The sequence below is a fragment of the Anomaloglossus baeobatrachus genome, chromosome 3 (assembly GCF_048569485.1).
Source record: "Anomaloglossus baeobatrachus isolate aAnoBae1 chromosome 3, aAnoBae1.hap1, whole genome shotgun sequence".
Classification (NCBI taxonomy): Eukaryota; Metazoa; Chordata; class Amphibia; order Anura; family Aromobatidae; genus Anomaloglossus; species Anomaloglossus baeobatrachus.
Window position 1 is genome coordinate 308,193,455 of NC_134355.1, and position 25,096 is coordinate 308,218,550.

A 25,096-nucleotide genomic window follows, 5' to 3' on the forward strand; every position below is an offset into this window, starting at 1 on the left:
GCTGTTAAATTACAGAGTACCTGCTTTGCATTGAGGATAGTTAGGTATCTGGATTTATCATTTAGAAGGCACTAATATTTTCTGATATTCATGTATGTTGCCAATATTTATTGTCAGCTGTGGCTGTAATACAATCCCTTGGAGTGTTCTAGAATTTGTAGCCAATATTTGATAGCAGTGCTCACCTTCACCTCTAATAAATTTTAATACGGTATCTTATTCCATTAAAATTGAAGACAGTATTGTTTTTACTGTATGATACTTAGATAAAGCATTTCTGAAATACAGTTTTGAAATGTTTTATCATGATGAACAGGGACCAAGAGTCAAATATCCTCCATCCACCTCCCTTTATTTCCTTAGCAGTTATTGTGTTTTACAGATAAGGTCTGGGACTAAGCGCTTGACACAATGTTTGCTAGTGCTGCTTTTAACTGCATCATCTGGTCAGGAAATGAAAATGGTCATATCTGGGCAGATGTCTCAATGCTGTTGTCCTGTTTGTAGTCTCTCTGACCGCTGAGCCATATGGTCGTCTGTCTCTTTTGCGTTCTTTCGAAAAAGAAAGATTAGGTAATTTCAACAATATCATCATACTTATAAGTTCGTCTGTCTGAGCTTTTTTAATGACCCAAAGTGCATACCATCTTTTCCTGCTTAGCCTTGATACAAAGCATATTAGCCCTTAGTGATCAAGCCAATTTTGACCTTAATGACCTAGCCAAATTTTGTAAATCTGACCAGTGTCACTTTATATGGTACTCTGGAACACTAAGTGATTCTGAGACTGTTTTTTCGTGACACATTTTACTATATGTTAGTAGTAAATTTGGGTTGATATTTTTTTTGCATTTATTTGTAAAAATCTCAGAATTTTGGTTAAAATATTGAAAATTTCTTAATTTTCAAATTTTTATATCCTTAAACCAGTTAGTCATGCTGTACAAAATAATTAATAAATAACATTTCCCATATGTCTACTTTACATTTTTCAAAAGTATTTTTTTTTTGTTAGGATGTTAGAAAGCTTAAAAGTTTAGCAGAAATTTCTCATCTTTTTAAAAAAAACTTTCAAAACCTGTTTTTTTTCAGGACCTCTGCTTTGACACACGGCAGGCCTCAGAAGGGAAGGAGCACCATTTGAATTTTGATAAATTAAGGTAAAATAGATTGCGGGCACCATGTCGCATTTGCAGTGACCTAAGGTACCTAAACAGCAGATACCCTCCACCCCATTTTAGAAACGAAACCAATCCATGAATTCACATAGGGGTTGTATTCAGCATTTTGAATCCAAAGATGCTTCACAGAACTTTTTATAATATGAATGTGAAAACGAAAATTATTTTTTTCCTCTAAAATGTTGTTTTAGCCCTGAATTTGTAATTTTCATAAAGAATAATAAGAGAAAATGGACCCCATAATGTGTTAGGAAATATCTCCCGAACACAATGATACCATACATGTGATAAAAAAAACCTTGCTTTTTGGGTATGTGGTTGGGCTTGGAAAAGAAAGAGTGCTATTTGATTTTGGGAGTGTAAATTTGTCTGGAATACATTGTGACTGCCATGTCACATTGGCAGAGCACCTGACATGCAAAACAGCAGAAACCCCAACAAGTGTCCCCATTTTGGAAACTAGACCCCTTAAGAAATTAATCTATTGGTGCACTGAGCTTTTTTATACCACTGGTGATACACAAAACTTTATAACATTTACATGTGAAAACAAAAAATTACATTTTTTCCACTAAAATACTGTTTCAGCACCAAATTTATCATTTACATAAGGTGTAATAGGAGAAAGCTAATGTTTGGCCACATGACAAACTCTGAAAGTAAAGAGTGCTATTTAATTTTTGCAATGCAAATTTGGACACCATGTTCCACTTGCAGAGCCCCTGAGGTGTCAAAAAGCAGAAAACCCCCAAAAGTGTCTCTTCTGTACAAATTGCACCTCTCAATGAATTAATCTATGGCTACAGTGACTGTTTTGTAACATCCATTCCATGCCTTTTTTCCTGAAGAATTGCAAATATGCCAGCCTTGTGCCCATACATTGTGCCCAGTTAGTGCTTCTGGAGACACGCACCCTGTAAACTGTTAACTGGGCTATCCTGGCTACAATAATGACATCCACATGGGCTCTTTCAGCAGTTTATGCACAGTGATCCTTAGAAGGAGGGGGCATTTGGATTTGGGAGCGCAGATTTCACTGGATTTTTATTTGGGGGATGGGAGTCATTACTTTTCCAGAGTCTTCATTCTGCCAGTAATGTGGGATCTTCCCAAGACAGTGACAGATGATGGACCTGAGTGGGGGCTGTTTTTTTGCAGTATAAGTTAGGGATTTTATTATCAACTATTTTGGGAGTACAGAATATTTTTGGATCGCATTCAGTGTAAGGCTGGTATCACATTCTTGTGTTCTACGCTGAGCACTTATGTCCGGGTTGCCATGCAAATCCGCCAAAATTGTGTTTCAGATGAAACCCTGGATGGAATCACTCACTATAATGAGACAGATGGAGTCTGGTTTTGGAAGTGATTTTAGTGCCAGATCACTGTGGCACTAAAAATAAAAGTCCTGTAAAGGTTCCTGTCAACCATTGGCAGCCGCACAGTCTACCTTTATAGTATGCACAAGTTTACTAGTAGCATTGTCTTCCTGATCTTTTCTCCCCTCCATGACTTATATGTTTAGAATTTTTTTACTCAAAATAATATTAAAAATAAAACTATACAAATTTGGTATCACCCCAAAAAAGGAACCTGTCAGCAGGTTTTTGCTACCTCATCTGAGAGCAGCTTGGTGTGGGCAAAGAGACTCTGAATCCAACAGTGTATCACTTAGGGCGGCTTTGCACGTTGCGACATCGCACGTGCGATGTCGGTGGGTCAAATCGAAAGTGACGCACATCCGGCGTCACTTTCGACATTGTACTGTGTAAATGCTAGATGATACGATGAACGAGCGCAAAAACGTTGTTATCATATCATCGTTGCATTCACCGACATTTCCATAATGCCGGTGCCGCGACAGGTACGATGTTGTTCCTCGTTCTTGCGGCAGCACACATCGCTGTGTGTGACGCCGCAGGAGCGAGGAACATCTCCTTACCTGCCGCCGGCGGCTATGCGGAAGGACGGAGGTGGGCGGGATGTTTACATCCTGCTCATCTCCGCCGCTATTGGCCACCTGCCGTCTGACGTCGCTATGACGCCGCACGACCCACCCCCTTAGGAAGGAGGCGGGTCGCCGGCCAGAGCGACGGTCGCAGGGCAGCTGAGTGCATGTGAAGGTGGCGTAGCGATAATTTTCGCTACGCCAGCTATCACACAATATCGTATATCGTACCTGCGACGGGGGTGGGGACTATCGCGTGCGACATCGCAGCATCGGCTTGCGATGTCACAACGTGCAAAGCCCGCCTTAGTTTACTGGGTGCAACAGTTGTGATGCAAGTTTTTAGATTTAGCAATGTAGCAGAGTTCAGAAAGTTAACGCTCCCACACCAGGTTCTCCATGTACAATATCTATAGAGAGAGGTGCTAATCAGATGGGGACAAGATGTGGTCGGACTAGTGTAGTCCGAGCAATGATAATCCCAGTTGATAACACCTTCACTATAAGTAAGAGGTGACTTGGATTCATCTGGCCAGCGCTTGCGCAGAACGGTGGAGACAGAGGGAAAAGCGCGGACACGAGATTATTGGCGAGTACTTGCTGATGAAAATCACAGCGCCGCCCATAATCTCACGTCTGCGCAACACGTCACCAGCGGTCACACTGTGCACAGTGCAGTCCCGCTAGAGTGGCACGGTGCATGAGCGAGACCTGGGGCGCACTGGGCGGCGTCCTGAAGTATGAAATTGAGCGATGGGGGATGGCGTAAAGCAGCAGGAGGCAGGATAACGGACACCAGACAGCCCGCCCCCGTGTACGATTAACAAGATTTGTATAGGAAAAGGTACCACTTTATAAAGTATTTATTTTGGTCTAAAAGGGGGCGCAATAATAATAGGAACCTTGCTAGAATGCAGCCCACGAGCTGCAGAAGGGGAATCTTTTAGGTTTAGTGCAAAATTTCTGCTGACAGGTTCCCTTTAACAGCAGTTTGCTATTTTGTACCTGCACTAAAGTTTGAGACTTTTGATCATACTTTCAAAATATTTTATTCATTTTGAAATGATTTGTGCCTTCAAAACATCCTGTCTATTTCACGATACAATGAAAAGTCTCCTTCAATAGATAGGCATCACGGTGGAGGTTGAGTGTCCATATAGCTGCTAATGGAATGAATACTGTTAATCAAACTGTTGCAATGTGGATACAGAATAAGTCATGGAACATAAAACGATATGCACAACAAAGGCATTCTCTCTATCATTATTCTATCATCTTTCCATACCATTTCAGGCATTTTGATGCATTTGTCTGGCTGTTCAAAGACGTAGGCAAAAGCAGGATTCACAATACATTACTTGAGTAATAGATCAACTTGCTAGGGAGATAACCTCTTCTAAATGAGGTGTTCAGAGGATCGCGCATAAAATAATGCTTTCTTTTAGCAATGCGTTAAACTACTTGTGCAATTTTCTCAGTATACTGTTTAACGCCACTCATCAACTGGTGTAAATGCACCTTGACTAAGGTATTAATATCCACTTCTCAGAAGCCGCATGATATGGAACTGATTATATATTGGACACACATACACAACGCTTTCTTCTGATTAGGTTCCATTATACCAGATGCTAAAAAGTGTTCCTTTTTAAGAGATTAAAGCAAATTGTCTTGAAAACAATGGTCTAGAAAGTAATGCGATGAGGCAATACCTTGTGAAGTCCTTCACCGGTTTTGTGTCTTTATTTTAGAGTATAGCCATATATCAGTGGAGGTTGTAGTTTTCTCGAAAGAGCACAAAACAGAAACCCCATGTATAGAGTTGTACTATCAGACCCTATGTCGCATCACAAAACAGAATCTCCATGTATAGAGTTGTATTATCAGACCCTATATCACATCAGAAATCAGAAACCCCATGTATAAAGTTATACTGTCAGACACTGTGTCACATCACAAAATAGAAACCTCATGTATAGAGTTGTACTATCAGACCCTATTTCACATCACAAAACAGAAACCCCATGTATAGAGTTGTACTATCAGACCCTGTCACATCACAAAATAGAAACCCCATGTATAGAGTTATACTATCAGACCCTATGTCACATCACAAAACCACTTTTGCCCTGTTTCACCATTTAAGTTTTTTAAGTCACTTTTCTTTTTTGCGTTGTGGTTTTTATTGATGGTTTTTGCATAAAATTTTTTAAAATGGCGCACATGGTTTATGAATTCTGTGCAACGTAAAAAATTGACTTTGTTTCTGTCTTTAACATTTTATGACTTTTTAATACAAAAAATTGACCATTGACAAAAATCAATTCTGGTGTACATAAAAATAAAATTCTGGTGTGGACTGGAGTACATCTGCATAAAAAATGATGGGAATTTTTAAAAGGTCGCATATGATGAATCAGTAGAACAAATCTGGAAACCTCTAAGGGGTGCTTCACACACAGCGAGCTCACTGCCGAGATCGCTGCTGAGTCATGCTTTTTGTGACGCAGCAGTGACCTCATTAGCGATCTCGCTGTGTGTGACACTGAGCAGCGATCTGGCCCCTGCTGCGAGATCGCTGCTCGTTACACACAGCCCTGGTTCGTTTTCTTCAAAGCTGCTCTCCTGCTGTGACACACAGATCGCTGTGTGTGACAGCAAGAGAGCGACAAATGAAGCGAGCAGGGAGCAGGAGCCGGCGTCTGACAGCTGAGGTAAGCTGTATCCAAGATAAACATCGGGTAACCAAGGTGGTTACCCGATATTTACCTTAGTTACCAGCCTCTGCAGCTCTCACGCTGCCTGTGCTGCCGGCTCCGGCTCTCTGCACATGTAGCTGCTGTACACATCGGGTTAATTAACCCGATGTGTACAGCAGCTAGGAGAGCAAGGAGCCAGCGCTAAGCAGTGTGCGCGGCTCCCTGCTCTCTGCACATGTAGCTGCATTACACATCGGGTTAATTAACCCGATGTGTACTGTAGCTAGGAGAGCAAGGAGCCAGCGCTCAGTGTGCGCGGCTCCCTGCTCACACTGGTAACTAATGTAAACATCGGGTAACCATACCCGATGTTTACCTTAGTTACCAGTCTCCGCAGCTTCCAGACGGCGGCTCCGTGCAAGCGCAGCGTCGCTTGCACGTCGCTGCTGGCTGGGGGCTGTTCACTGGTCGCTGGTGAGATCTGCCTGTTTGACAGCTCACCAGCGACCATGTAGCGATGCAGCAGCGATCCTGACCAGGTCAGATCGCTGGTCGGATCGCTGCTGCATCGCTAAGTGTGAAGGTACCCTAAGCCTGCCCACAAAAAAAAAAGCAGAAATACTCACCTTCTCGTTCATCGTTGACACGTCGCTCATTTTCTAAAAATCGAACGTCCAGTTGTTCAATGTTCCCGAGGCAGCACACATCGCTCCGTGTGACACCCCGGGAACGATGAACTGCAGCTTACCTGCGTCCCTCTGGCAATGCTGAAGGAAGGAGATGGGCGGAATGTTTACGTCCTGCTCATCTCCGTCCCTCCGCTTCTATTGGCCGGCCGATGTGTGACGACGCTGTGACGCCGAATGTCCCTCCCCCTTCAGGAACTGGATGTTTGCTGCCCACAGTGAGGTCATTTGGAAGGTAAGTACATGTCATGGGGGGTTACAGCATTGTGCGACACGGGCAACAAATTGGCCGTGCCGCACAAACGATGGGGGCGGATGTGATCGCATGATTAATTGTAACGTGTAAAGCAGGCTTTAATTTCAGTAGTGATATCATGTTAACAATACACATCACTGCTACAGCCAATCAGTGAGCTCTGTGGCTAATGCCGGACTCATACCAGCTACAGTACCTTGGCTGAGGTGCAGGGATCAATGATTGGCTGCTGTAGCGATGAACACTGTTGACACTAATGTCTCTGCCGCAGCCAAAATACCAAGACCTGACATACAGTGGAAAGCCCATCTAACTATGAGATGCAAGAATGCAATAAAGCACCCCATTGATCCCACTGGAGGACAAAAACAGAAAAGGGCCCCTGTGCAAGAACAAAATATGGGCCTCTTGCAGCCCAAAAGCTCATCAAAATGCACAATTTCACCTGCTTTGGAGGTAGGAATGGCCTCTTTAGATCTTTGTCCCCAGTGAGGCCGTACAGGCTGCACCAATGATATGTCCACTACTGATTTCCCCAAACCTGACTCCAAGTTTTTCTCAAATGCTTATAAAAGCTGGATTAGGAAATTATAGCTTTCCTCTATGCCTATACACAGTTTTGGAGCCTTCAGACAAAAAAAATAAGTCTTTTGGGAATATTCTAAACCTCCCAACAACCTTCGCAGGCCAGCATCACACTGGCATATGGCTCGCACAAGTGCAATGTGTGAAAATCTCACATTGTACTTGGACCAATGTTAGGTCATGAGGCAGCTCGGATCTGTGAGCCCTAATTGGACTGAGGAAAAATTTTCAGCATGATGCATTTGTCTGCGAGTCTCATCTCACTTTCATTCATACAAGTCTATGGGTGCGTTTGAAACATCGGACTGCACTCAGATATCATCAGTACAGTCCAATATACACACAGACAAATGAAAATATAAAGAGATTAATCTGTCCCTCTCCTCCGTACCTGTGATCCAATGGGCTCACACTCGTAGCAGAGGCTGAGCCCAGGGTCCTTAGCATATCACATCTGAAGTCATACAAAGTGTGATACCGGAATAAGTCACGATTGCTCAGTATTAAAGAAAAATTAGTGAGTGCACATATGTTTGGTAAGTTGATATTCGGATCCCATTTTTGTGGTCAAGTATATATTTCACACTTTAACATATATAAACTTCAATAATGATAATGTATATAATTGCACTAAGTTGGTATAAAAAGTGGGAACTGACCGCAAAAAGCTTACTGCCAACATTAGGATGCCTGTATGACATACACAGCTACCACCATTTTCTGGAACCTGTTGAAGCAAAAGTTGTCAAGTGTCAAATGGGTCAGAGAGACTCAAATATCATCCCCATTTATTAAAAGTCACTAGCTGAAGTACAGTGTAAGGAAAGAAAGCACTAGGTAAAATGGAAAAATTCTTTATGAAGCTCAACTTGCTACCAAAGTGTGCTTTAGACCACCTTCACACATCAGTGATTCTGGTACGTATGTTGCAGTTTTTATTTTATATGTATCAGAGTAATGAACATATGCAGATCCATTAAAATCAATTGGTCTGTGCACACATCAGTAATTTTTCACTGACGTGTTTCCGTGTGGCGCACATGCGTGTCCGTGTGTTCTGCGTGGAGACAAATCTGTTTTTCAGATTTGGCGGTAAGGGTCATTCAGTAGATGCCCTGGACTGTTCATTCATAGTCATTGCAGCCAGAATTTTCTTATCTACATACATAATCACCACTTTTGTCTGTTCTCCTATTCCGTGATGCATCGCGGCATTGTTCGCTGCGCAGCCGCAGTTCGAACGATGCTCCGGCTTCCGGGTCCTTACTGCACACATGCACGCATACACACATATACACACACATAGCAGACACACATAGATACACCGAGCACATACACACACATAGCGCACATGCACACAACACAACCACACATACTGCGGTATACTCACCTGTTCGGGGCCGCCGCCGATTCTGCTATCAGCCCTTTACTGCAGTTGAATGCTTTGTGGCGTCGTAAAGCATTCAACTGCAGTAAAGCCATGACATCAACCTGCAGCGGTCGCTCTGTACACTGGATGCTATCACGGAGGGTTCTGTGCTGCAGCTGGAGGCTCCGCGGGCACGGAGGACAGGTGAGACATGGCATAATAGGGGACAGAAGGATACCAGCAGGAGTACATTACTAAACAATGTACTCATTGCTGCAGGGGACATCAGCCTCACCCCACCAGCCCCACCAGATCTGTATACCCCCAGCCCCCCCACCAGATCTGTATGCCCCCAGCCCACCCACCAGATCTGTACACCCCCAGCTCCCCACTAGATCTGCATGCCCCCAGCCCCCCACGAGATCTGTTTGCCTCCAGCCCCCCACCAGATCTGTATACCCCCAGCTCCCACACCAGATCTGTATGCCCCCAGCACCCCACCATATCTGTATGCCTCCAGCCCCCCCACCATATCTGTATGCCTCCAGCACCCCCACCAGATCTGTGTGCCCCCAGCTCCCCTACCAAACTGTATGCCTCCAGCCCCCCACCAGATCTGTATGACCCCAGTCCCCCACCAGATCTGTATACCTCTATCCCCCTCATCAGATCTGTATGCTTCCAGCCGCCCCACCAGATCTGTATACCCCCAGCCCCCCACCAGATCTGTGTGCCCCCAGCTCCCCTACCAAACTGCATGCCTCCATCCCCCCCACCAGATCTGTATGACCCCAATCCCCCACCAGATCTGTATACCTCCATCCCCCTCATCAGATCTGTATGCTTCCAGCCGCCCCACCAGATCTGTATACCCCCAGCCCCCCCACCAGTTCTGTATACCTCCAGCCCCCTCATCAGATCTGTATGACCCCAGCCCTCCCACCAGATCTGTATGACTCCAGCTCCTCACCAGATCTGTACACCCCCTGTCCCCCTCATTAGATCTGTATGCCTCCAGTCTCCCACCAGATGTGTATGCCCCAGCCCCCCCACCAGATCTGTATGCCCCCAGCCCCCCCACCAAATCTGTATGCTCCCAGCCCTCCCCACCAGATCTGTATGCCCCCAGCCCCCCTCCAGATCTGTATGCCCCCCACCAGATCTGTATGCCCCCCCACCAGATCTGTATGCCCCCAGCCCCCCTCACCAAAACTGAATGCCTCCAGCCCCCCTCACCAGATCTGTATGCCTCCAGCCACCCCCGCCAGATCTGTATGCCTCCAGCCACCCCCGCCAGATCTGTATGCCCCCAGCCCCACTCACCACTGCTCCTGTCAGCACCACTAAACATAGACAGATGTTTATTTCACCGCACTCCCGATGCGATAGCATCGGGCCTATTTCTAGTATTTATATAAGCGTATATTTATATTTATATATGACATGTTGCTTATTTGTGCCTATAAATCCATGTTCTCACGTTGCATAAATTCTGTGTTTTCTGTTTCTGACGCTGTCTGTACCAAACTACACAATAACAAACTTCTCTGGTTATTCCATTTTTGCTGCATTTTTTATGCCTTTTGTCCATTATTTAATGCGTTTTTGGTTCAGATGTAAATCTGCGTTTTTAAGTGTTTTTATAATACAGAAAAGTTTTTTCCTGCATTTTTTAAGCTCCAAATAGAAACCTCTAGAAAAAGAGCACCAAAACCGCAGAGTTCAGTGGTGTCTTTTCATGGAATCACATCTACTTTTCTTGGACAGATAAACAGCAGAATATATGTACAAAACAAAGCAGAAAAACCTGGCATTTACACTACATGTGAGCATGGACTAATCAAAGCAAAGTGGATGAGACGTCATGAAATTTCTGCCCCTTTTGTGTCTAAAGACGCCTCTGAACTGTGCGGTTTTGGTGTTTTTTTTCTTTATAAGCTTCAGGATTCACATCTGTACCAAACGTATCAAATAAGGGGGACAATGCATAAAAAATACCGCAAACACTCAATTATTAGAAACGATTGTTATTGCGCTCGTGGTGCAGACACCTGCAGAAATAATACTGCATGAACACGGACTCAGTGATAAATTTTATTACATTTTTATGGGTTTTATTAAAGAAAAATAATAAAATGTGCCTTTTTTTACACAATTTTCCAATCCCCATAAATAATCTGATCGCTGTGGTGTTCGGGTCGTTCCGATTACAGGGACACCAAATATGTCCATGTTATTTGCTGATTTGTGATGTTTATTATTTTATTAAAAATACGCAATCAAAATTAAATTATTCAAATGTTTTTATTATTTTTAGTAATTTTAATAAAAGAAAAAAAAAATCTCTTTTCTTCTCCCTCTAGAACACAGGACACAGAGACGCTGCTCTGTACAATGGATCTCTATGTCCTGTGTAATCTGCTGTGTAAAAGGCTGCATTGTAGGTTCATCTAAATAAAATCCTCCCTCTGGCATCCTCATTCCTTGTGGCTCAACAGCTTAGGGCTACTGGACACATGTTTGAAAGTTGCTGCTTTGAATCCAAGTGGGTGAAGGTAAAGAAAAAACTTTTTATTTATATATATATATATATATATATATTTGTTTTTTTTCTCATTTATTTATACTAGTTTTATGGGAACAAATGAATCTGACTCTTTCCTTCACCTGCATAGAGGTGCAGTATCTATCTATCTATCTATCTATCATGTATCTATATCTATTTATCATGTAGCTATATCTATCTATAGCTATGTATCTCTATCTATCTATTATCTATTTATCTATCATGTACTTATCTATCATGTATCTATTTATCATGTATCTATCTACCTCTATCTATTATGTATTATATCTAGTGATGAGCGAGTACGCTTGTCACTACTCGGTACTCGCACGAGTATCACTGTACTCGGGCTACTCGGCGGGTACCGAGTAATTTCGCGATACTTATGCTGTACTCGTGGTCTTCATCCCTGCATGTTGGCGCTCTTTTGAGAGCCAGCCCTCATGCAGGGATTGGCTGGCAGACCACTGCAATGCCACAGCCCTGTTAGTTGTGGAATTCCAGTGATTGGCCGGCCCACACAGCGTGACCGAGCCTTTATACCGGCGGGCGCGCTGTGCTCTGCACACAGCCATCTCGTATTCCCTGCTTTCCTCGCCCACAGGCGCCTATGATTGGTTGCAGTGAGACACGCCCCCACGCTGAGTAACAGGTGTCTCACTGCACCCAATCATAGCAGCCGGTGGGCGTGTGTATACTGTGCAGTGAAATAAATAATTAAATAATTAAAGAAACCGGCGTGCGGTCCCCCCAATTTTAATACCAGCCAGATAAAGCCATACGGCTGAAGGCTGGTATTCTCAGGATGGGGAGCCCCACGTTATGGGGAGCCCCCCAGCCTAACAAGATCAGTCAGCAGCCGCCCAGAATTGCCGCATACATTAGATGCGACAGTTCTGGGACTGTGCCCGGCTCTTCCCGATTTGCCCTGATGCGTTGGCAAATCGGGGTAATAAGAAGTTAATGGCAGCCATAGCTGCCAATAAGTCCTAGATTAATCAAGTCAGGCGTCTCCCCGAGAAACCTTCCATGATTAATCTGTAAATTACAGTAAATAAGCACACACACACCTGTAAAAATCATTTATTAGAAATAAAAAACACAAACCAATTCCCTCGTAACCAATTTAATAAGCCCCAAAAAGCCCTTCATGTCCGGCGTAATCCACGGACCTCCAGCGTCGCTTCCAGCTCTGCTGCATGCAGGTGACAGGAGCTGCAGAATACACAGCCGCTCCTGTCAGCTTCACACAGCAACTGAGGTGAGTAGCGCGATCAGCTGCTGTCAGTCAGGTAACTCATGGCCACCGCTGTATCCAGCGGTGGCCGCGGATAAGCTTAGTGACAGCTCAGCTGATCGCGCTACTCACCTCATTTGCTGCGTGGAGCTCACAGGAGCGGCGGTGTCTGCTGCAGCTCCTGTCACCTCCATGCAGCAGAGCTGGAAGCGACGCTGGAGGTCCGTGGATTACGCCGGACATGGAGGGCTTTTTGGGGCTTATTAAATTTGTTGCAAGGGAATTGGTTTGTATTTTTTATTTCTAATAAATGATTTTTTCATGTGTGTGTGTGTGTTTATTTACTGTAATTTACAGATTAATCATGGAAGGTTTCTCGGGGAGACGCCTGACATGATTAATCTAGGATTTAGGGGCAGCTATGGGCTGCCAATAACTCCTTATTACCCCGATTTGCCAACGCACCAGGGCAAATCGGGAAGAGCCGGGCACAGTCCCAGAACTGTCGCATCTAATGTATGCGGCAATTCTGGGCGGCTGCTGACTGATATTGTTAGGCTGGGGGGCTCCCCATAACGTGGAGCTCCCCATCCTGAGAATACCAGCCTTCAGCCGTATGGCTTTATCTGGCTGGTATTAAAATTGGGGGGACCGCACGCCGTTTTTTTTAATTATTTAATTATTTATTTCACTGCACAGTATACACACGCCCACCGGCTGCTGTGATTGGGTGCAGTGAGACACCTGTCACTCAGCGTGGGGGCGTGTCTCACTGCAACCAATCATACGCGCCAAAAAGCAGGAAAGCAGGGAATACGAGATTGTTTAATGAGCGGCCGGCTTTTTCAAAAGAGGAAAAGCCGCCGGAGTTTAGTGAACAGCTGTGCAGCGCCGCGGCAGTGTTCGGGGAACGGTAAGTAGGAGAGAGGGGGGAGACTGACCAACAGACTGTGAGAGGGGGACAGACAAGACAGAGAGAGACCGACAGACAGACAGAGAGACCGACCGACGGACTGAGGGAGATAGAATGAAAAAAAAAAAATGACCGACATCGCTAGTAAAAAGCACAAAACGTGCGTTTTGGACATCGGAGTGCCACACAATGTTTTCACGTAAAATCTTTCATGTAATCTCAAAAAGTAACATACACCAGCTCTATCTCACTATTGGGTATGTGCCCTTAACATTTCCGCCATGAAAATTCATTTTGGTGTCATTTTTGAAGGTTTTCTGGTGAGTCCGTAAAAATGGCGTAAAACTCGGACAAAATTGTTCACAGCTGTGACTTTTGTGTGATAAATGCTTCAAGGGGTCTTCCCCATGCTGTTGCCATGTCATTTGAGCACTCTTCTAAGACTTTTGTGACATTTTTAGGGTTTCTACATGCTGCCGGGGGTCATTTCATAAAAATACTCAGGTCTCCCATAGGATAACATTGGGCTCGGTGCTCGGGCCGAGTACACGAGTATCTTGGGATGCTCGGCCCGAGCCTCGAGCACCCGAGCTTTTTGGTACTCGCTCATCACTAATTATATCTATTTATTATCTGTTATCTATTATCTATCTAGTTATTATCTATTATCTATCTATATCTATCTATCTATCATGTATCTATCTATCTTTCTATTATTTATTTACCTATGTCTTATCTATTATCTATCTAGTTATTATCTATCTATCTATTATCCATATATATATCTATCATGTATCTATCTATCTAGCTGAATATTTTGCTTATGGTTTTTCTGCCTGCAATACAGAGGTCAAGATTACCAAAACTACATTTTCCAATACATTTTCCAATACTCGAACTCATGAACTCATTGTCCATAGGCAGCAGCTCTACAATTGAGCTACTGCCTATGGACAATGAGTTCATGAGTTCGAGTCCCAACTGTACCGGTAACCCAGAGCAGATGAGAATTTAATTTATGCACTGAACTGAGTTAATTTATTCACTGCACTTAGGGGGAGGAGCCAGGACAACAGCTGAGAGCAACAGGACTGCGGGAGGGAGCCCTCAAATCAGGACAGTCCCCCAGAGTTCAGGACGGTTGGGAGGTATTCAACACCTGTATAAGTTTTGCCAAAATTATTCCAATGATGAATTTTGTGAATTGCTTGGTGTGGTTTTGATAAACCCCCTGTTTTTTCCACTGTAGATGTAGCAGAGAGACTCTATACTCAATTGTAGCAGTGAATGAACATAAAATATTAATGGCAATCAGGAAAAAATGAAGGTTTCAGTCCCTAAATCTGGAGCTTCATCGAAATGAAAGTGATTGCCATCTTGTGAGTGTGAAGCAGGATTAGGAGCCCAGTGGAGTTGCTACGTCAGTCCCCTTGTATGGCAGGAATAGAGCAGAGAAGCTACTGAGCATGTGTGTCCATCACTTCTCTTGACATGCTCTGTTTAGTTTTGAACAATACTTTTTGTGAGACAAACTCTTTAGTGTCTATTCCCATAACACTTTGGTGCTATATTGAGCATATATATTTATAGGTACACATTACAATCAATGTATGCCAGAAGAGTGTTCTTTTGGCATAATCCCTGCCAATATGTGTAGTAGAATTTGTTATTTAAAAAACACACATAGTATACTTTATTTTACAGTTTCCTATCAGTTGGTTTTGTAATCCAGGGACCCACTGCTAAGCAACATCCCAGAAATGTATGGCAGCACATTGTGAGTAATAAATTATTTTTCATGAGATACTCCTGATATATACTATAAATTTAAGGCTTTGATATGAACAGAGCCCTACCTTAAGCTGGTGTCACACTAAGCGACAGCGACAACGACGTCGCTGTTACGTCACCATTTTCGGTGACGTAACAGCGACCTTGTAAGTCGCTGTTATGATCGCTGCTTAGCTGTCAAACACAGCAGAAGCAGCGATCATAACGTCGCTGTGCTACATGTGCAGAGAGCAGGGAGCCGCGCTTAGCGCTGGCTCCTTGCTCTCCTAGGTACAGTACACATCGGGTTAATTAACCCGATGTGTGCTGCAGCTACATGTCACAGTGCAGAGAGCAAGGAGCCGCGCGCACTGCTTAGCGCTGGCTCCTTGCTCTCCTTGCTACAGTATACATCGGGTTAATTACCCGATGCATACTGCAGCCACATGTCACAGTGCAGGAGCCGGCACTGGCAGCAAGAGTGGAGGCTGGTAACCAGCGTAAACATCGGGTAACCAGGGAAAGGTCTTCCCTTGGTTACCCGATGTTTACGCTGGTTACAGCTTACCGCAGCTGCCAGTGCCGGCTCCTGATCGCTTCATTTCGTCACTCTCTCGCTGTCACACACAGCGATGTGTGTGTCACAGCGGGAGAGTGACGACCAAAAAATGAAGCTGGACATTCAGCAACGACCGGCGACCTCACAGCAGGGGCCAGGTCGTTGCTGGATGTCACACACAGCGACAGCGACGGGACGTCGCTGCAACGTCACAGAAAATGGTGACGTAGCAGCGACGTCGTTGTCGTCGTCGTTATGTGTGACACCAGCTTTACTTCCTACTACAAGGAGACGTTTGCATTGGAAATACTCCAGTTACCTATTACTAGTGGTCACAGATATACAGTAAGTCTTTATAAATACCGTTTTAGAAAGGAATCGCCAATAGATTCCATATTATTTTTCTGAGCAGATTTGAGGATAAAATTTGATTTGATTGCATTCTTTGATCAAAACTAAAATGTTTGCTTAGAAAATGTTTTATTTGCGAGACTTCTGTTTATTATGAGTACAGCCAGTATGGTCATAGATGCCGGATGTCTGACAGCTTGAGAAGGTGCAATTACACAAAGGAGGAGTGAAGAGTACACAGCAGCCTACTGATAGGTATTCTCTTGTCAGATTATGGAAGAGTGATTTCCAAGGCTCTTGAAATCCTTATGTACACAGCGCTGTATTGGTGTAGATTATAAAGGGTTTAAATGTTTCTATGGACTCATTTTCCATTAGTGCTTATATGCAAGTGGGATGATAGAAACATTGATTTACATATTCATTTTGAATTGTTTTGAGTTTTCCTTTTCATATATGAAGTTAAAGAAGCACCAGCAGTTTTTTCTCTATTGTCTATCATACACTTATTTTATACACAGTGTACCAATATCCATGTATTTCAGCTTCCTATTTCCATCCCTTTGGCCTCCGTTGGGATTCGTATCTCTCATCCTGAATGTTATTCCCTTATACTCTACTATGAATCCCATGTTGCATCAGCACAGCATCCAATGACCAATCCATCTCCCCTTGCTGCGGTAGCATTACCCTCTCCTATATATTCTCCTAAATGAGCTTATAGATTAGCAGTACACAGTAAGGAAGGCTGAACTGTAGTCTCCTACATTATAACTGTCACAGGCACTGTCCAGTCATCATCATTATCATTGCTAATAGATTATTTAACCCTCAACTCCTAACCCCATCACCTCCACTCTCAAACGCCAAAGAAAATGTCTGTGATACATTCCATGCAATTGTATAATAACTTCTGATTACTTAGATGGGGGTCACGATAAGATCATATGACTTACCGGAAGACACGTGTACCATGAATAACCAGATACAGACAAGTAATTAAGGTAACACTAGCTACCTTATTGATTGTGGGTGTATGAACGCAGGCAACTGAGCTGATAGGCAGAATAGGGAATTTATATTCTCGTTTCAATGGAGTGGATGTCCTCCATTGATTACTTAATGGGTTGCTCAGATTTTTCCCACAGGCCCAGAGAGAATGATTGAAGTAGCATTCACATGTATAGGGCACTTTACATGCTGCGATATCGCTATCGATATCGCTAGTGAGCGTACCTGCCCCCGTCGGTTGTGCGTCACGGGCAAATCACTGCCTGTGGCGCATAACATTGCTAACACCCGTCACACGTACATACCTGCCTAGCGACATCGCTGTGACCGGCAAACCACCTCCTTTCTAAGGGGGAGGTTCGTTCGGCGTCACAGCAGCGTCACTAAGCGGCCGCCCAATAGCAGAGGAGTGGCGGGGATGAGCGGGCGGAATATTCCGCCCACCTCCTTCCTTCCTCATTGCCGGTGGACACAGGTAAGGAGATGTTCGTCGTTCCTGCGGTGTCACACATAGCGATGTGTGATGCCGCAGGAACGACGAACAACCAGCGGCATGCACCACCAACGATATTATGAAAAGGAGCGAGGTGTCAACGATCAACGGTTTTTGATGGTTTTGCGATCGTTGATCGTCGCTCCTTGGTGTCACTAATGGCGCCGGATGTGCGTCACTAACGACGTGACCCTGACGATATATCGTTAGCGATGTCGCAGCGTGTAAATGACCTTCCGCTCAATTTAGTTACATTTTAGTAATGAAAATTTATAAATGTTTATAAAAGGTCCCCATCAAGGATAAAAATTCTCTTTCTGCCAGTCGGTGCGGTCTCAGCAGTAGGATATGATAGGTGATCACTTGTTTTAACCAGACAGCTATTTTAAATAAAATGCTAAACTAGGGAAAGAATTAATTTAAAAAAAAAACAACCCAGCAATTCGGAGTGACACTTTATGCACAATTTGTATAGCGATAGCAAGTCACAATTGTTAATAAACAGTTTATGTCATAAATACATGATCCATGAGTCTAACTACTGGGACCTCTACTCATTTCTGAAGCAAATGGATTGCAAGTTTCGTAATCTATCAATCTACAGTGGGGAAAATAAGTATTTGATACACCGAAAAGTTTGCAAGTTTTCCTACCTACAAAGAATGGTGAGGTCTGTAATTTTTATTATAGGTACACTTCAACTGAGACAGACAGAACTCCCCCCCCCCCAAAAAAAAAATCCAGAAAATCTCATAGAATTATTTTTAACACTAGAACTACTGGACTCGTGACACCTATATAGAAATACATGGTGCAAAGTAGTCAAAATGACTACCTCAGTAGTTCTAGTGTTAAATAATTAATTTGCATTTTATTGCATGAAATAAGCATTTGATCGCCTACCAACCACCAAGTATTCTGGCTCTCACAGACCTGTTATTTTTTTTTTTAAGTTTAAGAAGTCCTCTTACGCTACACTCATTACCTGTATTATATGCACCGGTTTGAACTTGTTACCTGTATAAAAGACACCTGTACACACACTCAATCATACTCCAACCTCCCACCATGGCCAAAACCAAAGAGCTCTCTAAGGACACCAGAGACAACATTGTAGACCTGCACAAGGCTAGAATGGGCTACCAGACAATAGGCAAGCAGCTTGGTGAGAAGGCAACAACTGTTGGTGCAATTATTAGCCAATGGAATAAACACAATATGACTGTCAATCTTACTTGGTTTGGGGCTCCATGCAAGATCTCGCCTCGTGGGGTAATGATGATTCTGAGAAAAGTCAGGAATCAGCCAAGAACTCAGACCTTTCTCATACATGGACCGAAATGTTGCTATTAAGAGCTAATAAAACCACTATTTTATTGGATATTGGAGTGCTGGTTTGATTTTCTAATACTATTGAAGAAGCTAGGAACCTAGGAAGATATTCATCCTAACTTTTTGCTGGTGGAGCACCTATGTTTTGCAGACCAGCAGGTTACACAAGGCTAGAATCAGGATTTCACAGTTTCATAGTGTTTAAGGTTGAAGGTAGCCTTAAGTCCATCGAGTTCACCCCATGACCTAACCTAACATGTTGATCCAGAGGAAGGCAAAAAAACCCATGCAAAAGAGAGTACGCTACACATTAGGGGAAAAAAAGTCCTTCCCGACTCCACATACAGCAATCATACTAGTTCCCTGGATCAATGCCCAATCACAGAATCTAGTGCACATAACCAGTAATATTTTTTTTTTTCAAGAAAGGCATCCAGTTATTGCTTAAATTTTAGAAGTGAATCAACCATTACGGTCCCTGACAGAAGTTCCGACGCTTATCCATGTTATGTAAATAAAAGCTTTTAACCTGACTTTAAATTCATCCATTAGTTTCATAAATTACTCTTTTGAAAGCTGAAACCCTCCGAAATTTGGTTTAGGTTATGAAAATAAAGTTGCTGCAAAGCTGAAATATTGATCATTTAATGAACACAGAAAGGTCAGATTTTGGCAAGACAAAAGTTTTGTCGCCTTTTCATATAATGCACCCAATCCTAGTTTACATCCTCACCTATGCTCACTAAATGATCAGTTAATTAGTGGGTGTGTATAAAAAGAAACCCAGCACCCCAGGCCTTCAGTTAAACTGCAACTTGATCTCTGATAACATGCCAAAAACCCACCCTGCGACAAAAGCCTTGATTACCAAGAGGCTGAAGACCAGATCCACTGCAGAGGTGGCTGGCACCTTTAATGTGTCTCAGTGTCAAGTACACAGAATTAAAAAAAGATTTGAAGAGACTGGAGATGTTTTTGATAAGCCCAGGTCTGGCAGACCCCGCAAGACAACTGCTCAGGAGGAACGTTTGTTGGTTAGAAAATCCAAAGCCAGACCCTCTTTCACTGCAGCAGAGCTCCAAAAGGCCTGGTCACCTCAAGTCCCTGTGTCAACTAGAACAGTTTGTAGGATTCTGCCTCGAAATGACCTCCATGGTCGAATCAGTGCTCAGAAGCCAGCACTAAACAAAAGGTAATTAAAAAACCGTGTGGCATTTGCCAAGTCCCACAGCTTGATGAACAGATGGACGCTGGAAAAGTGGCAGAAGGTGGATTTCTCTTTCAGCCACCGCAAATACTGTAGTAGACCTACTGGAGCCCGTATGGATCCAGAAAACAGTTAAGTTTGGTGATGGAAAGATAATGGTCTGGGGCTACATTCAGTATGGGGGTGAGCGAAACATTTGCAAGATGGAAGGCAATATCAATAGCCTAAAATATCAAGACGTGTTAGCTACCTCTTACATTCCCAATCATAAAAGGGGTCAAATTCTGTAGCAGGATGGTGCTCCATCTCATACAGCCATCTCTACAACAAAGTTCCTCCTGGCAAAGAAGATCAAGGTGCTCAAGGACTGGCCAGCCCAGTCACCAGACATGAACATCATTGGGCATGTTTGGGGTAGGATGAAAGAGGAAGCTTGGAAGACAAAACCAAAGAATCTAGATGAACTCTGGGAGGCATGTAAGACTGCATTCTTTGCTATTCCTGATGACTTCATCAATAAATTGTATGAATCATTGTTGAACCACATGGATGCAGTTCTTCAAGCTCATGGGAATCAAACAAAATATTAAATATGGCTCTAATAGCACCACAGCTTCGTTCACCAATGTTATGCAATATATTTTTGTATTAGAAGTTAATTATTTGTTCGAATTTCACATTACTTTCTGTGGGTGACAAAACTTTTGTCTTGCCAAAAGCTGACCTTTCTGTGTTCATTAAATAATCAATATTTCAGTTTTGAAGCAACTTTATTTTCATAGCCTAAACCAAATTTGGGAGGATTTCAGCTTTCAAAAGAGTAATCTATAAAACCAATGGATGAATTTAAAGTCAGGTTATAAGCTTTTATTTACATAACATGGATAAGCGACAGAACTTTTGTCAGGGACTGTACAACATTATGTAGCAGAGAGTTCCATAGTCTTATTGCTGCTCTTACAGTAAAGAATCTGCATTTTGTATTATGATTAAATCTCTTTTCCTCTAACCGCAGTGGATGCCTCTTTGTCCCTGTTGCAGGCCTAGGTGTAAAAAGATCATTAGAGCGAGCTCTGTACTGTCCCCTCATATTTGTATATTGTAATAAGATCGCCCCTAAGCCTTCATTTTTTCAAACTAAATAACCCCATGTGCAATAACCTGTCCTGGTACTGCATTCAACCCATTCCTTTAATAATTTTGGTTGCTCTACTCTGCACCCGCTTTAGTTCAGCAATGTCCCTCTTATACACTGGAGACAAAAAATTGTACACAGTATTCTAAGGGGCACTTTGCACACTGCGACATCGCAGGTGCGATGTCGGTGGGGTCAAATTGAAAATGACGCACTTCCGGCATCGCATGCGACATCGCAGTGTGTAAAGGCTGGATGATACGATTAACGAGCGCAAAAGCGTCGTAATCGTATCATCGGTATAGCGTCGGCGTAATTCATAATTACGCTGACGCAATGGTCCGATGTTGTTCCTCGCTCCTGCGGCAGCACACATCGCTGTGTGTGAAGTCGCAGGAGCGAGGAACGTCTCCTACCGGCCTCACTGCGGCTTCCGTAGGATATGCGGAAGGAAGGAGGTGGGCAGGATGTTTACATCCTGCTCATCTCCGCCCCTCCGCTCTGATTGGCCGCCTGCCGTGTGACGTCGCAGTGACGCCGCACGACCCGCCCCCTTAACAAGGAGGCGGGTCGCCGGCCACAGGAACGTCGCACGGCAGGTGAGTGTGTGTGTGAAGCTGGCGTAGCGATAACTTTCGCTACGCCAGCTATCACCACATATCGCTGCTGCAACGGGGGCGGGCACTATCGCACTCGGCATCGCAGCATCGGCCTGCGATGTCGTAGTGTGCAAAGCCCGCCTAAGTGCGATCGCACTAGTGACTTGTATAGGGGTAAAACTATGTTCTTCTCATGAGCATCTATGCATCTTTTAATGCATCCCATTATTTTATTAGCCTTGGCAGTAGACACTGGTCAGTACAAAAGAGTCAGACCATATGTCATGCTGCTCTCAGATTATATAACAAAAACCTGCTGACAGATTACCGTATTTTTCGGTTTATAGGACGCACCGGATTATAAAATGCACCTCAAATTTAGAGAAAAAAAGGTGGAAAAAAATGGGTCCGTCTTGTAATCTGGTGGTCTCTCACCGGAGGGGCGGCAGCGGTGACGGAGTGGGGTTGTGGCGCCCCTGACCTGGTCAGGCACCACTGAGTACTGCACCCATGCTGGGTGAGTGCAAACAGGTAATCCTGAAGCCTGGAATAGGGTGTGTATGCACAGACACATAGTGACCAGGTCTCCCACACTCTTGAGGGGACCCCTGGGCAGACCCAGGACGTGGCGTGCCCTCACATCCAATCAAGGGGTGCGGTAGAGAGGCTCGAAGCTAGGTTGCAGTGGCAGTCGGAAAAGTAAGAGGAGGTAGCCAGTCTGATAGTGGAGACGCAGGAGAGCGGATGCGCTAGTCAGACCCTGCACGTGCAGTGGCCGTTGGCGGGGGAGAACGGTGACCAGAAGTTGGACGGAAAGACGCTGAGGAAGTCAGCTGGTCGTGTATGGAGATTTCTGGTGACTAGGCATGCACGGGGAACAGGTCCCTAGAGTAGATATCCATTTATTTGGTCTGCTAAACCTGCCGGTGGGGGGAACCTCAAGGTCCACACCAACCAACTAGAGTCCGAGCATCAGCAGCAACGAGGGGGCCCATAAGGAGGATCAAGCCTGGAGCCATCTTCCTTGGTCCACGCTGCCAGGAAACAGGCCAAAAAGGGGAGAAAAGGCAGTAGCGACTTCCCTGGATGAATCCCACGGTACTTCAAGTCAGGGGTTATCCGAAACAAGAAGTGTTAGGAAGGCGAGTTAACGGTTACCCTTAGACCAGCCTGAAGGATACCTGGTTCCACCTGGTCTATCTCCGCATCGCCCGGGTTACCTCACAAAATCATCTGAGAGTGAGTAAACAAGTTGAAAGACACTTTGGACTGAGACTGAGTTATTCTGGAACCTGTTGTTCTACACACACACCCGAGCCCCTGGGGCCAGCCTCATTCTCGGGAGGCCACACCATCCGGCTGCAGATTCCATCAGCCCCAGATGCTCGTTAAAACTGCAGTGGCGGTCACCCATAACCTTGACCGCAAACCGAGAGTGGCGTCACGACTCAGGTCTTCATAACCTGACATACCTGTTGCCAGAAGGATTCCCAAAGAGAAGTCCCTGCGGCATCCCTGGAGGTGGAGCGGTGTCCCGGAGGCGACCGCTGCAGCGGTGGGCTTCTCAGGGTCACAGGAGGCAGGGTGGTGTGGCTGGCGAGTGTTCCAGATGCTGTGAGGTAGGCAACTTCAAGAAACTGTGGGGTGATGTGCTGGGGCCTGCGGGACACTGTGCTGCGGTACTGTGGGTTGCTGTGCTGCAAGTGGTAAGGCAGAGGCATCTTGAAGATGTCGGCGGTACGAACGTCAAAGAAACGGTGCCCTTAGTTAGTGCGTGCGCAGATTGCGCTATCAGTTTAATAACAAGCCAAGATCTCATCTGTGCACAATCCACCTCCAGATGCCATTTTCCTTAAGTCTGCTGCTGGGAGGTCAATGATCCGAAAGTGGCATGTATGCAGATGAGATCTTGAGCCGAGAACTCCACTTGCGCATGTCCCGACTCTGGGCGCCATTATTTGAAGCCTGCACCACCGACATTTTCAGGATGTCCCGCCTCACTGCTTGCTGCACAGCAGCCCACAACAACCCACAGGTGCCCCTTAGGCTCCAGCACAGCACCTGCAGCCCCCAGCCACCCCTCTCTACCACATCCCGGTAAGGTGTATTCGGATTATAAGACGCCCCCCCCCCCCTCATTTTCCTCCCAAATTTTTGGGTGGAAAAGTGCTTCTTATAATACGAAAAATACGGTAATTTTATTTTTTCTAATTCATATTCATCATTAAAAAAATGAAGGCCACAAATGTTTCATATGCAAATTTAAGACTAATACTATACATTGAACTGAGATTACAATATATTAAAGCTTGAAAATGCAAAGCTCAGGAGAGAAACAGTGATTGCTTTTACTGTTCAATTAGGTCACTGTGATAATGAGATTTTATCATCATCGCCACACTGTACACCGAGGAAGCAGCTGTGTCACTGGAATCCAGGTGCTTTGTGTTTTCTTGTAACATGATAACACTCATGAAACCTATATCCTCACAGAACCACTGTACATTTCAACACCCACCTAAGCCACCTAGGACTCCTTAGAAGAATACTCGACACTTCTATAGGGTCGTGAACCTCTGCACTAGGGCAGAAAGGTGATAAATGAAGAAGCAAACCTCACCGATTATAGGTCATTTTGCCTCTAGAAGATACAGCTGCTATTACTATTTTATGCTTTTAGGATTATGGTTCCAGAGATTACGATTTAATGCTTGAAGCCATCCTTTTAACTTTTGACAAAAACATATAATACATATAAAATAATAAATACTATAATATTGCATATTGATATTCATAGGAAGTTGTGTCCCATCCAGTGAAAACCGTAATATTTTCAGCTCTACAATGAAATTGTTTGTTAAGGACTCAGCATTGTTGTTTTACTAAACATTATATGGTTTAATCTAATTATTTTTGCCAAGGTAAAGCTTTCTGACAACTAGCTTACACGTGTAGGACTATTGAGAATTAAGACTGATATTAAAAGCCTTCTTAAATCTATTTGCCTGGAAGCGCTGTGAAGAGCCAGCAATGCTGGAGTCTGACATTCAGCAAATACTGTTGAAAAAGGTCAGCTCATGTTAGTTGTTTTATATCACAAAGACCTTGAGTTTAGAAATACCATTATGTCGCAATTGGTGCCCAATAGCAGAAAAGTGTCATGTAATCCACAGTCTCCCGCACAATCCAGACTCGTAAT

General features: G+C 44.1%; 1 long non-coding RNA gene across 1 annotated transcript in view; it reads right to left on the minus strand.

Moving 5' to 3' along the window:
* Window positions 1-8,035: 8,035 nt before the first annotated feature.
* LOC142296404 (uncharacterized) overlaps window positions 8,036-25,096 on the minus strand; it is a 114,920-nt gene continuing 97,859 nt past the window's right edge. Inside the window, exon 3 of the long non-coding RNA XR_012751632.1 lies at window positions 8,036-8,082. This is a non-coding gene — a long non-coding RNA (uncharacterized LOC142296404). The remainder of the gene's footprint in view (window positions 8,083-25,096) is intronic.